The 15,849-nt window shown below is 41.7% G+C and overlaps 1 protein-coding gene across 1 annotated transcript in view; it reads right to left on the bottom strand.

Moving 5' to 3' along the window:
* MRPS6 (mitochondrial ribosomal protein S6) overlaps positions 1–15,849 on the bottom strand; it is a 112,619-nt gene that overhangs the window by 27,138 nt on the left and 69,632 nt on the right. The gene's annotated exons all lie outside the window — the stretch shown is intronic.

The raw sequence follows: 15,849 nt of genomic DNA, 5'->3' as shown, positions 1-15,849 counted from the left end.
AGTGAATAAGCCTCTTGTAACATCATCTCAAAAAGGAAAGTTACTGGACTGGATGCCAAAGAATTACATTAGAACCACGTGATTTATGCATTGTAGGACCAGAGCCTTAAATTAGATTACAATACAGTAAGTGGATTCAATTGAGTATCTCATTTTACTAACCCTTTTACTAAAGTATCTGCATATTTTAAGGTGGGACAAACCAGCTGGGATCCGATTCACAAAGCATTATTTGCTGTGTTACCTGTAAAGTGTGAAAAAAGCTCGTTTTGAAAGCACATTTCTAACTGTGGTTGAGAGAACAAGCACGACTGCAATTTTACGATCTCAAAATTACTAAGGTTTGCTGCGTGAGGCATTTGGAAAAAGGTCTTGAACAATCAAAAAAACTCATATGTCTCGCAGCATGCACATTTCTTCTACAGGTAGTTTCCCACACTGGACATGCAGTCAAATTTGCATCTTGTCAAAACATATCTACATGACATTAGTGCATGCATACATTGCCCCACCTCGCAGAAAATCTGCAAGGGTGACTGCATTTTTCCAGTATGTTTTCAAATGTCATAGATTTGATGGAGGAAATCTGCTGCAAATTTATGGGAAACAATGTGAATAGGTAGATTTTCAACTTTCAAACTTTGCCCCTTGTGACTCTAAATATTCACAGAGTTCTTGCAGCAATACCCAGCAGCAGCCCCAGTCAACACAGCAATTACATATTACTTTTGAAATATTTCCCTACATAAACCGTTACAGTAAGACTCCTGTGACCTATGGCATCATGACAATTCGTTACTGCTTCTGCGTGACCTATAACACCAATTCACAATTGCTTTGCTCTCATGTGCAAATACATTCTATAGCAGATCCTCTGACATTTAGCGTAAGGAATGTTTCCTGCTAAGTTACTTCACTGGGAATGCCAGTACAAAGTTTGTAGGCATTATGGTTCGTAAGACAAAGTGTCATTTTAAATATTGTGTGTTCTTTCAAGTCGTTTAAAAGTGAAATATCATGCTTTAAGTGTTTTTGGGAACAATGAATATTCTAGAGGCTCCAACGTGGAGTGTGATGGGGGCAAGGGAGAGGTTTGATACACCGTGCAGGAGCCTAAGGTAAATACTCCTGATCACATTGTAAAAGCTTTAAGAGGAACAAGGGGACCAACTGTGGCACTTGCGGCATGGCTGAATATAGCCACTGGTCACACCAGACACTACTGAAGCGAAGATATCAAATTCCCTTCATTGAAGCAGAATAATATACTCTAGGCTGATAGCAGCTCAGTGAGTAAGCATCAGAAAATTGTAAAAGAAATGACTACAAGAATTACTGAGTATGGAATAGGGCACAAGGATTCTACTAGGCAAAGCCTGATCCAAACGAGAGCTCCACAGTGTAATCTTGGTGAGAGGTCTAGGTAAAAATGCTCTTCGGAAAAAGAACAGCCCTGGGAACGATGAAGCTATCCAGGTGGATAGTGCCCTTTCTGGATAGATGCTCCTCCATCACACCTATCTCCTCAGGCTCACAAGTAAGGAGCTAAGTAATGTCTGAGGCAGCCATCTGGACTGGCCTCTGGGTCTCACTCCTCTTGTAGTCAGTTTTACATCGTTCCACAGATATCTGCCCAGGAGTCAGCCAGTTAACTGGGACCCTGTAAATTGATTAATAGCCTCGACTTGCACTGGAATTTCTCAAACCTCCCAGACCTAAGGCCCACCATAGGCAAAATCTCCTATCACACAAGCAGCAGAGTTGATTTACATCATGTGTGGACCTGATGTGACACCGGCTCTGCTAGATCCTGGAGTCCGACTAGAAGGACAAAGATTAAGGCAGGAGTAGTTCTTCCAATCTTCTTCCAGCAAGCTGGCATGGACTGCTCCAGCACAGTAGACAGGAAGGTTTACCGCCTCCTACTGTTTCAAAAAGGTTCTCAACTGCCAGAGGGACAGGTATGAGTTTTCAAACTGAGCAACATCTTGCCACTGGCCGGTAATTTTTATCCAATCCATAAAACATCCTTTAAATGTTCTTTCCCTCTTTTGTCGCGTACCATAACTTCTATTCTGAAAGGATGCCTGCCTTGCTGCATCAACCCTGCTAGAACGGTTTTCAGGTGAGAATCCAAAACGCTAATGACAGCTGTGTGGCTATGCAGCCCCCTTCTTCATTCACCAATAACTAGTTTAGCCCAAACAATCTCAAAGCCATATTAATGTAATTATATTCTCCAGAATATCTCACAAAGTGTAGGAAAGAACTGTGTGACGGTAGAGCTCTTCTCTAACAAATGTCAAGGCATTCATTCCAGACCAGCACATCGCTCACCTTCAGAGAGGGGTGTGTGTTTCCTTTAAAACAACATGTTTTGAGACCAGTCACAACAAGCAACAAGAGAATCTGGTCACTCTAGGTAACTTCCACAATGACGCATTTGTCAAAAGAATAACATTTTACAGAATGTGCAACGGTCCCTAGATAGAAATGACGTTACTTCCATTACAATAATTATTTTCCCATTTAATATTTTGCTGACCTTTTGCGCAGCTATTTTAGGATTTTGCTTTTCAAACACAATCTTAAACACCTAGATTTTGCAAAAAAAATCTTTCCAGTAACAAAATAAACTGGTGTGGACAGTGTTTTCAATCATATTCTGATTTGGCCCAGTTACAAGTGTACACATTTCGGCCTTACCACTTGATGGGTTCAAAACAAGGCAACAGCTTCATTAGAAACGTGGAAAACAGGACTTTTAATTTATCTATAATAGATATAATAATATATGACAGAGGGATACAAAAAGAGTCTCTTCCTCTTTGCAAAACATTTTTTCCCAAAGTTAGAGCCAGGAATAGATGTGCGTTTATTATTATGGAATGAGTCAATCAATAACCGGAAAACTATGTTCTGGAGTTCACAAAGTAAGCAGCATAATTCGACCGGTTCAGTCAGCCTTCACGTATTCCACTTCTGTGATGAAAGGACTATTGTATTCCAAAGCCCCCTTCCAACTTCCTACATCTAGAAAAGTAGAAGGGAGACCCCATCCTAATATTAGAGTACAGCTGAAAGCATTATGGTCCACATAAACTTAAATGAAGCACGTTCTGTGCATACTTCATGGGGCTTAATTTACCACAGGATTTCAAACCCAATGCTATTAGCTCTGAAAATAACACTAGATACCCGTTACCACTCTGCAAGACATTGAATCTTACATTTTTTCACACCATGTGTGGTCCTTCCCAAGTCAATTCAGTCGATCGGATAGATTAGTGTATGTTGGTGTGCATGATAAGCAACCATTCCCACAGCCACAGAAATGTTTTGTTTCACCTCATGCATCCCAGATTTTTTAATACCATCATTAGGTCAAGCATGCACGCGCTTTGTCGTGTTGTAATCTACCTGTGGGCTTTTAACTACTCCCACCGCACACCATCACTCGTTCTGGGGCTTGCCTTTCAAAAATCCTTTGTTATCATTGGTAAATGCTTTACGTTTGTCCCTCCTTGTGGTAGTTTTATTACCGCCCTGGCCATCGACCCTGTTGCATAGATAATCACACTTTTGCCGATACGTTTGACTGCGAGTGAACTTCTTTTTCCCTTTTGTGTCTTCCCTTCGCACTCATGCTCATGGCTGCCGTGGCGCTCCGAAACGGCTTGCTTATGTCAACTGTATTACTTTTCATTGCAATTTATGTGGCAAGAAAAATCCAGTTAGGATTTTACAACGTCAATAGCTCTAACTCTAGCAATCGCGAGACCCATTGCATTGATTTTGGTTGTTTGCTTTTCTATTGGGTAAACGTAGGCCAGAGACCACTTGTGACATTGTAGGGTGTTTTCTTCTGTTCTCAAAGGTCTATCTGTAGGCAACCTTATCAGGACATAGTCAACAAAACAAGAATTAAGAAGTCATATTAGAGGTGGGCTGAGATATCCCATTTGAGGAATAACTAAGGGTTATCAATGAAATTCCTTGGTAACTTCTGATGATAAGATTTTTTACATAGTATTTTCTATCACAGTCAAGAAGCTTTGGAGCACAGTAAGATATAGGATTTACTATTTATTACCTTGGCCACTCATACAAATTTTAACAACATTCAAATAATGAAAAGCTGAGTCTCCAAAGCTGGGTCTTGAACCTGCAACCTACATGTCACACAGAATACAACAACTTGAACATTAACCTCAATTGGCTAATCTTATCTGCAGTTATTGAAATCCTGAGGCTGCTGTTGCTGGTGCCAACACTTTTGGAGGAAGTGCATCATACCAGAGAGCACAGAAGCCATGCATTATTTGCCGGCTTACATATATTCTTCTCTCAGGTTGGGAAGAGTGCATTACAGCTGGGCTGTGAGTGTCGGTACACAGCTTTAAACCACATTCAAAATTGAACATTCCTTAAAAAACTACTTTTTTGCAATTATTGGGCTTACAAAGATGACCTGACGAGTTTGAGCATTACTTGGTCAATTACAAGAACAGTATTACGTAAACAAAAAGAGTGGGATTTGAAAGGCTGACTAAATGGCAGTAGAGTGACCATGAAACCATTATTAGCAAACACACCTGAAACTGTAATTTTCAAAGGAATTCTGCAGAAACGTGGGCAAACCTTTGTTGCTGTGGCCCAACTAATTTGAGATAAATATGGATCCACAAGAGTGCCAAATCAACAAGACAGGTGAGAAGGAACTGGCCTTTACTCGAGTTTTTAATGTTTGTTATTTGAGTGATTTTGTAATAACTGAGAAAACTGTTACTCATGTATGTCTGGGAGGGCGAAGAAGGACTGTGACTATGGGATGCACACCTCCCAATACTACTAAAGACTTTGGGCAACTGCATTGTATGTCTCTTCTAACCCCAAAACACTATCAGCTGGTTTTAAACTAAATCCTCAATCTGGCCAAAAGGCAGATGTGAACACGCCCTCCATCCGCAGGAGTACAGTTCAAAGATTCTGACACAATATGGGCAAGAAGGGATCCTGCTGCTATTCTCGAGACAGGTGAGGCCATCTTTCCTGGATCATTTACAAACAAAATTGAAAAAAAAAGCTAAATGTTAACATTTCCACACAGTGTGGCATCAAAACGGGGCACGGCAAAAAGCAGGGCTGAGCTCGGAGTGTTATGATGCATTATAACAACTGCACACTATTTCGAAAAGCAGTTTATGGTTTTATGCCCTGGTCCTACTGAGCTCGTGCAAGCAACGCCTAAAGAAAATATTTTTAGAAGTGCTTCCAGCCATTTAAAAAACACATTGAGGTGCCAAATTAAGCAGTAAACCAATATTTTGGAACAGCTGGAGGTTTTTGCTTCATACAGATGGGAAAAAGCTGCCACTGCACATGCACGGAACCGAAAGCTGAGCCTTCCACAACCATCAAGACAGAAAATTGCAATTTATGGAAAATATAAAAATACCTTTTTAGCATGAAGACTGTTGTACGCATATAAAGTAATGAACACTGCACCACTTTCGCATGAAAACAAAATAACACTATGTTCTCCAAATATTCCTTAAATGTCCAGGACCTCGTTTAACGTTTGGAAGAATCAGAAAATCATTTAATTTCTGGAACAAACTCTAAATATAGGGTAGAATCCACCAGCTAAACTCCCTTCTCAGACACATATCTTTGGTGGAAGAAATCCAGTTAGTGTACTCTTCTCTGTACTTAAGGTTTCCTCTAGGCACCAAAGGATTTTCAGCTCCCTCCAAATGTAATTGAGTCCCACAAACATAACAAGTAAATAATGGTCTCTGGCACTGTCACTGCTTAATCTAAAAAAACAAAATTGGTAGACATTCTACTGCGCAAAAAGCCAGAGATAAAATGGGAATGGAAAGGCGTAAAAAAAATCCTTACATTGTGCTGCCACTCTTTCACAGGGTATCACTTGAACTTCACAAAGTACTTTACTGCAAAACAAAGTACCTAATTCTCATTTGGCATGCTTTACCAGTCTAGAACTACAGGAACAGTGTGCAGTAGACATTATTCACAAAATGTGGCCTCAAAATTCAACAGTCAGGCTGGGTGACTCACCATTGCCAGGAACAAGGAACACTGCAACAATGTGAATGCAACAACTACGAGACCCACCAACATACGTAATGCTCATGGCGCGTGACTTGGCCTGTATTCTGTCTGGACGCCTGTCTGCTCAAATGTACCACCAAACATATCAACCCCCTCTGATCAAACACTCCGGGACAATATACTGGATGCATAAGCTACATTCAGTACCTTTCACCTAGCATCTTTGGCAAACTAGAAAAAGTTTAAATTTAAGCAGCCCTACCCATGCAACGTTTATCCCATGAGTCCACTGCTACTAAGTGACAAATGCTATGTTGACTGGTATCAAATGTGATAAATTATTTCAAACAATATCCTAATAAACTTTCGAAAAATTCTTAACCCCCGGATATAACCTAGAAACTCAGTGTTGATCACTCTGTCAACAAAATATTTGTATAAGTCAAAATCAACGTCGTCTTCTAGGTTATAAATGGCCAACCAAGTGTATCACATTCAGAGTTCATCTGGCAGTCAATAGGTCATCACAAATCCTTAGGGGCAATAACGTTCTAGTAACAATCTCCCTCCCCCAGAAAGGCCACAATACATTTCTCTGACAATGGCACCATTAAGGGAATAACAAAGTCAAGAGTAAAGCTTAGAACTCTATTTCATCTACTGGAGAAATACTCTATGGAACAGTGAACTCCAGCCCCTTTTAAATGCTTAAATGGGTCACTGGAATAGCTTTCCTTCTGCGCATTCCTTCCTTGCCCCTGCCCCTTCGGCCTCAAATAACCAGACAAGTGCTGTCTGGTCTATGAGGAGGACGTCCGATACAGCACTGGACCTGGTATAAAGAAATAGCTTAAAGTGAATCTACAAGACCAAGACAGGGACCAACTACCCACTCTACTGGTGAACCCTACTCCAAAATCATCAGACATGGTCACATTTCCTACAATTAAAAAGGAAATAATATCCAGAATACCAACAGAAATTAACCCATGCTACAATTCTACTAGTCCAATCACCTCTAGATCGATCCACAGACGGGACCTGAAACAGCAAAAGCAAGGAGTCATACCCATCGAGAAGCAAGGGGCTTGTGTAACTTGTTGAACTCTAAAGAATTGTACAGTCTACTGGCCATCAGAAGAGTCTCAAAACAGAGAGGTCCCCCTCACCTGATTCAAAAATCAACCACATCGGGATCCTCTATATTACCCAAGCAAAAGGACCCCATATTACTTTCTATCTGGACCAACCAGTCTTTTGAGGAAAAGCATTTGAACCCATTACTCTGATGAATTAAAACCTGCTCAAGATACTTCTCAGTGAGTATACAGAAAAACAAGAATTCAGTTCTGCAAAGTCAATGCTATCCAAAACGCCAAAATGAAATGAAACAAAAATGACAATACATTAAACCACCAGTTACCAAGCGAAGAAGGAATGCCTCAATTTGAGCTTAAGTATGTCACGTTATCTAGGCATTATTTAGGCAATTTTAAAGTCTTAAATACCTTGTTCAGATTTTAGGCTACCATCCACTTTTCACCAATATCACACATATCGTACATCTGCCAATACGTTACTTTCCTCTGCACCTTGGGCTTAGTGAAAACAATTTCTTAGAGCCAGTCTGACAACATCTGCTGGCCTTGCAGAAACACATACTTTGCTAGATCTTTCAGAATGAAGCCACACAGCTTTGTTGTATTCTTCCTCCAAGACGATTTACAGGTTTTTCAGACAAGCTATGCAAGTTTGTTCCGAAAGTATGAATTTAGTTACCGAATATGTGCTTGTCAATCATTCTGGATGATGTCCTTCAATAACCCTAAAGAACCTCCAGGGGAAAAAGGGGACAGGATGTCTGTGTGGGCACACAATTTTCACAAAAAAAGTGTGTCTGAAAAGTGGGCCGGCACTCGTGGTTCACTCACCACACTGGTTACCCCCTTGTATTACATCACAGGTTATCAATAGGTAAAACACCACAAAAGTTACAGCAATATCATGATCTTGAAGCACTACATAATCCCATCTGACGCTTTTACTGAACTTAAAGTAGTACTTTGACTCCCATGTGAAGGGGCTCTTATTCACTTTGTAAAGTATACATAATGTGAATCGGACTTAACTATATACCATATCTCAACCGATGAACCATATCTAAAGAAAATGAAACACTGACAAAGTGACTTGGTTGCGAAACACACGTTTGCTGATATTTGATGTGAAGTGGACACTGAAATGACCGACAGTGGACGCTGGAATTTGTAACTTTCTGAAAAAAGAAAGGCTTTGAAAATCTAAAGACGTTTGATTTATACAACCTAACTGATGGTGTGAGATGGATAAAACATTTGTTCCATTAAATTGATAATTTATGTTTTGATGTAACCTGACACACACAACTTGAAATAATCAATTAGATGCGCCCCTTTTGTGTCTGTTGGCATTATTAATCCACACTTTGAGCACGGTTCCTTACAATGTTAGTACACCCTGACAATCGCTGTGCGGACCGGTCACTGTACAGAATTTAGGTAATTTTGAGTAAATACATCAAAAGAACAAGGCGGGAACAAAACTGCCCCAAGGAAGGACGCACGTTAAGCATTTACCAATGATAACAAAGGATTTGTGACAGGCAGGCCCATCAACGAGTGATAGCGATGGGCGTGCCGTGGCCGTGGTCAAAAGCCCACATAAATACTAACAGGTCGGAAAAGCATGCTATGCTAGACCTAATGAGGCACAGCTAAGTACATGCGTGAGCGCGCATATTAGAGCGAGGCAGCAAGAGAGACTAGAGATAGTTAAGCCATCTAGTTACTTCAATTTTCCTGCAGTATTTGATGATCACTACTATATGGATAAAGGGATATACATCTAGGGCCAGCACCCTGTTCCAAGATTCATTTTGCAAATCGTCCCAAACTTCAGCAGACTATGAAATAACTGCATAGGGTCAAGGTTGTGAGCTCGACACATTGGTATGCTCGCCAGAGTAGGCAACTTGTCATGTTCTGATATTGTAATAAACGCTGTTGGGGAGGTGCTTCACCTTTGGAGAATAACCTTTCTGCTTCAATGCACCTTTGTGTAGACATCCACTTTAAGTAAGGCTTCCCACATATAAATAAAAACCTCATAGCAGCAATGAAAGGAAATGGGTATTCACAGAATTCTTATTATGCCACAATGGACTTTACAGTACTTTTACTCTTCTTTTAGCAGATGACAACTAGTGCAAATTGTGCTCAAAATCCGTTGGTAAAACTCGAAATGTTTATAATGCCACTGATTTTTATTTTAGAGATAAAATGATTTAGGAGGCATTCTAGTTTTCTCCATTTCTTATAGTGCACGCAATTTTGATTAATTTGGTAATTATATTTTCCTCCATATTGTCGATATGTCTTCCATATGAAACCCGACAAGTCTGGGGATGTGGCCAGCCACGGCAAGATGGCGGACATGATCAAGACCAGCTCCACGCCTAGACCCACAATCCGTTGCCATCCATCTGATATCTGGCAATATCCTGCTCAACGACCATGACTCGTGAGGAAATGAATGCCTGGGGGGGGGTGCTCTGTAGGTTGCCTCTGCTGCCCGGAAGGCCACCGTGGTCCCTGGTATTTTCCCCCTGGAACACGAGGGAGCTCAAGGGGGGCATGCGGCCTTGCTAGAGGGGCCCACAAACTCAGACAGAATCCGGCTACAACAGAGTTCACACACTCTGGGTCTATTAGTTCGCTGTTTGGGTAACCACTGTTCTTGTGCTTACCCTGGGAGGGGAGTTTGGGTTCACCTTCTTCTTGCTTTGCAGGTCCAACGATGCATCATCTATCAGCACTGGGTTGCATGCAGATCTTACACTCCTAGCTCATGACAAAACTACAAATACTCACTTGGAACCTTTGGGAAATTGGGACAGTTCGTAAGTAGCACCTGGTCCAACAATACATATGGTGTCATAGCTCCCACATAACATTTCTCCAAGAAACTCATGTAGCGGGTGAGAGGATGTCAGCTTACAAAAGCAATGGCGAGGGCAGTGCTACAGCACTACATGTTCTGGGTTTGCCTGTGGGGCACTAATTTGGATACCCCCTGGAGTTCCCTTCAAATGCCTTATAAAAGAAATAGACCCAAAGGTTCGATATGCGTTTGTGGAGGGCCAACTTGATGGCTGTCTGCTTCTGCTGGGTGGCGTATATGCTCCAAATGTGGAACAGCATCCTTTTCTGGCCCGCTTCACAGTCACCCTCACAAAATGGGACCATATCCAATGGATCATAGGTGGGGATGTTAATAGTGTCCACAACCATGCCCTTGACTGCTCGCACCCCCCCCACTAGATGTCTCCCCCTTCGTGGCGGCTGAGACAGGCCTCACACAGTGGCTTGCTCACTGGTCTCTATTGGATAGTTGGTGCTCATTATATCCGGGTGTGATGTGACGTTATATCCCGATGTGAATATCCTACTATTCGCTAGCCCGTAATCTGCGTGTACGACTGGACCGCATCGTCTGCCATTCGACTGTTAACTCACAGGTTGTAAACGGGGAATATCTTGGTAAAACGTTTTGTAGCCACAATCCCCTACAGTTACATTGAACTGTGGAGACTCTCACCCACCCAATCCCCACCTGGCACCTTCAGCCAGCCGCATTGGGTGACACCGTGTTCCGGAACAAGACCCAAGAAGTATTGTCCAGATACCCAATGGAGAATAGGAGCATGGCCAGGCCTCAACCGAATAAACTCCTGACTACTGTGTATGGCAGCTACACTAAAAGACTACAACTATCCCCGACACTGATGCTGTATATGCCGGTGGCTCCATACACCCACTATCAGAAGGCTGCTAGGGAGGAAGGAAGGGGATGGACTTCTGGGAATTAGGGGGGGGTAGACACAGTGGGTGCCCTTTTTCAGAACTCTACCCTTGTCCCTTTTGAGCAACTCTGGGACCATTTCCTAGCTCACCGAACCTTGCTAGCCAAACTACTCAGCAATTGGCAAATCACAGACACGGAGCCTGATGCACATCCCCTTGTACATGCGCTCCACATAATGGGTAGCGGGTATCACCTTATCACATGGTTCACATGAGCACTGGCACATACCCCACAGGACTTACTAAACCACATCAGACAAGATTGCAAACGAGATATAGGCCATGATCTTCCACAGAAAGAGTGGGACAGGGTCCCCTTAAACCAACGTGATCTCTCTCTTGCAACACAAAAAGTCACTACATACAGCATAACATATTACACAGAGCACACCTCACGCCTGCATGCTTGCATAGAATATAGAGCATACCAAACTGCCCTAGATGCGACTCGCAAAACATTGACATGGCTCACATGTTTTAGACTTGCCCAGAGGCAGTACTACTGTGAAGGACGGTCATAGATACCTTGACAAGCATCACTGGGAGGGAGGGAGGGAAAACCTATGTGCTATGGAAGTGGGATTACTGGGACTATATAAGAAAAGGAAGGTGGGAAGTGCCACTAACAGATTCATTGACTTAGCACAACTTGTGCAAAAATGGCCATTGCAATGAAGTGGAAGGATGCTCACCGCCTGGGTCTGTCTTATTGGTATTCAGCCACCATGAAATGGGGTAAATCCGAACTCGTGCCCCCCCCCCCCAGTAAGAAGTTAGAGGCCTGCATGAGGCTCCCATTACACTGGAGTGGGATACACTCCTCCATGAGCTGCAGGTCCTTTCTGAGGGGTCCTGAGGACCCACATTGGATCACACCCTGAGAATGACGATGCCTGCTGTCCCCACTACCCCCCATGGCTCCCCGACTCACATGTTTTCTTACTGTCTCTTGATTTGTGAAGGATTATCTTCAACAGGATTATCACATTAGGGGATATTGTTTTTTCCCCTTAATATTCCGTTCATGTTTGAGAATGAATCCTATGGAAGTCATCGGCCAGTGCCGCACTGATCTTTAGTACTTTGTGCAGTGATCTTAACTACCTATAATTGTTCTGACCTGCTAGTTGCCACTGTACAAATGTGTTGATTTACGTACCACTATTGAACCACTGCCTCCTACATTTTTTTATCACTGCCCAGAGTAATCAGACCGTCTGGGAACTTGCAATAGGTTGCAACATATATCTATCCATTGTAACAGATATCAACCTGTCTGGATTTCTTAAAATAAAATAAAAGATTGGTTAAAAAAAAAAAAGAAACCCGACACGTTTTATCTTGTCAATGTGCCTGAGGTTACCTTAAGGTGTGAGTGCTAACATAACACTTTCCATGCTTTCGCTGTGATTAAGGATAGTTTGTGGAGTTAATTTTGGAGGCATTCTGCACTAATTTGAGAGGCGTCCTTAGTTTTAGGATTGGTGTGGTCCAAATGATGCATACTACCACAAGTAAGTATATATGTTTTTGTTTTTATGGGCGAGCACAAAGTGCTCCGTCCATTCTGTAATCTCTCTTTGGGCTTGAAACCGCGCCCATGCCACGTCAGTCACTTACATTGGTTCGTGGGCTTGCCTTTTAAAATACGCTTGCTTTCATTTGTGAAAGGCATGCATACGTCATGCCTTTTCCGGTGTTTAGCCCACGTACACAGCACCGGTAAAGTATCAAAAACATACGAGGCTCGATATTTTCAGCCTGGAGTCCGGACTACTTTATCTGTTTATTTTTCACGCAGCGCGTTTGCGCTGCGTTTTTTTTTGCTTTACAACGCTAATAGCTCTAACTCGAACAAACGCGAGACCCGTTGCATTGAAAATGCTTGTTTAACTATACAAATAATTATAGTTTTTATAACTCACAATAAGTACTTGTAGTGCTTCTTATCTGTTAATTACTATGCATCTTAAGGGTACTCATTTTATTGACCTCTGAAAAAAGCAACCAGGCAATAATGCAAACTTATGCCTTATTTATATGCAGATGTCTACAGCGAGTGCATTACCTACTGTACTACTTGTTAAGAATATAGTTTGTGGTCTAAAAACATACACAGGAAGAGCTGCAAAAGCATCTGGTATCCACTACATGTGTAATTGGAATTAGAGTATGTGACCTTCTTATTATAGACTGTGCTTTGAAGAAGGCATCAGAGAAGTGTTAAGGCATGAGCAAAGTGGGCAATAACCCAGGGCCCTCATCTTCCAAAAACCCCATGGGGAAGTGAACATTCTGTTCGTTTGAACTCTACTATGTCTATTTCACTATGTAAAGCACTCTCAGTCTTTCTGTCTGCCTGCGCCTCTTCGCTCCCTCTCTCTAGTCAAGTGTAATTTTAAGGATTTTTGTAGTTCAAGGCAAGACACAATATTAACGAACTCCGTGTAAGTTCAGTGTCTGCCTGCTCGACTGGGCTTTTGTGCATAAGCATGATTTTCACAAAGCACTTTTTCTTCTGTCGGTCTACTGCTTTTAGAATGTCACTTCTCTTAATCAGAAGCTAGTACCTTCGGGTGTGTAATTTTGTCTGTCAACAACAAACAAGAATGAATGGAAATCACTTTGTAGGAGAAACACGTAAAAATGAAAACTAGATTTAATTAAAAGGGAGCTGAGCTATTCAGTCTCACAAAGAGATATACATAATTTTAAGAAGAATAAGTGGCTTGCGAAAATTATCAGGAAAATTGGCTGCTTATACCTCTGACATAAAAAAGACATTCTGCAGTTTTAAAATGCGGAGGCTGAGCTCGCTGAAAACAATTGTTCCGGGGACGATGGATAAATTGAATGGGAACAGAAAATATTAGGTTTGTTTCAACACACAAATCACCTCTCTTTAATCAACAGGGTGGAACTTGCACAAAAGAGTAGTTAGAGAAACATAGTACGAAGAGCGCAATTCCTCTATGTTCTAGGTAACGGTCAGATGAACCCCAATATCGAGGGAAAAGACAGTCACCACCCCCATTCAGCACAGACAACCTCAATGGTCCTATTAAACCGAATTGTATTTACAAACGCAACTCCAACAGCATTTTGTCCTAAAGAAACAAACAGTAAATCAGAATTCAGAACATAAAAAAAATCAGGACAGCATGCCGAAAAATATGACTCGTGTAGGTTTTCGTAAGTACCCGGAGACACACAAAAAAGAAAAAAACAGCCACTCAATTTTCCCAATCCACTCAAATAACGTGCGAAGTACAACAAATGGAGGGACCATATTCGAAATGTTGTACTTCAAATTATGTAGTTATCGGAATCAGACCTTAAATGCACTCTCTTCTGGAAGCTAAAAGGAGAGGCTTGACTTTGCGTTTACAATGACCACACTGTTGAACAGCAAGCTATTTATAGCCTACGATAAAGAAAAGCTTTGACACAGCTGTCCAAAGCACAGGCTTGTTTTCTGAGTCACAGCAGGTTTTAGATTTAGATAGTTCACCACCAGCAAACAATCATTGGCAAAGCCAATGTCTCACCTTTGGAACCATGTGTTTAGCCGTGCACAGTAAACCTTCATCAGAAGTAAACTTCCTTCATACACTTGGCATTAGACTGTAATGGTCAGGATATCCCCTTGCATACACAAAGATAAAATAGCATTTGGAGGTGTTGGATAGCTATTTTAGCCATATTTTATACACTTTATTTTAGCTACCCAGGCCTGCAGCTGTGCACTTTCACATAGGTACATTTTCGTTTACATGAAACAGAGAAAGGACTCACAATGCTCGACTGAAGTTTCAGCTAAGAAAGAAGAGAAAGGTCAACAACAGAAACCCCAATTTAAAAAGAAAAAAGTGGCATCCGTTGTAATTCGACATGCCACTTAAGAAGAGGGCTTTATAAAAGAAGAAGAAATGGGCACTGGCACTGCTAGACAGTACGGCAGAAGTCACAATAGTTCGCCAGGTTCTTCTAGAGCATCTGGAGGTGAAAGCAAATGATGGCTACCTGCAAGTAGAAACTGTGGGCATGAGTGTCACCACACCCGATAGGGTGTAAAAAGTAACTATTCAGTTAGAAGGGGACATTGAACGCATAATCAACACCATCTTCTGGAACAGCGTTGTTTCTATTTATGATATCTTGCTGGCTGAAAAAGATTGGCCACCAGTATTTGTTCGTGACCTCCCATACGGAGAGGACGTTATTGAAAAGTCCTTCTCGCCCCTTGTTCCATAAAAGCTCGTGAAAATGTACGCCATTGATTGGGCAGTGATGCAAGCACCTGCATTATACCATAATCATGTAGGGTGGGACAAAGACTCTCCCTACCACGTAATACCAATAAAATCCCAACCTCAACTTCAATACCTATTAAAATATGATGCAAAAGCCCCAGTGAGGGAAACCCGACCACACAAATAGAAAAGTCTTAGACTTCAGACATTTAAACAGTCACACAAGGACATTTGCTATACAAAATGCACATAGCACAGCACTGATGAACAACATTGTGCGGCAAAAATATAAAACAACCCTGGATAAATCCAATGAGTTCTTCTGCCAAAACATAGCGCCTGAAAGTAGGGACTTAACAAGTTTCAGCGCCCTCAGCTCTCAGAAAAATGTTGCAGACTCCAACAAGGCTACAAGAACGTTCCTGGTCTATTCTCAGCTCGTGTGACATCAATATTACACGACATAGACCGTGAGGCATTGTCCTATGTGGATGATATCTACCTCACAGGTGACGAACTCGTGCAACATCTAAGACCGGTAGTCCGCATTGTTGTAGAATTTGCTGAAGTAGGCTACAAATTCAACTTAAAAAACAAACAAAAAAATTGCCTTTCTG

This window comes from Pleurodeles waltl, chromosome 8 (assembly GCF_031143425.1).
Source record: "Pleurodeles waltl isolate 20211129_DDA chromosome 8, aPleWal1.hap1.20221129, whole genome shotgun sequence".
Lineage (NCBI taxonomy): Eukaryota > Metazoa > Chordata > Amphibia > Caudata > Salamandridae > Pleurodeles > Pleurodeles waltl.
Note: the sequence above shows the minus strand (reverse complement) of the source record. Positions and strands in the feature narration are given on the sequence as shown.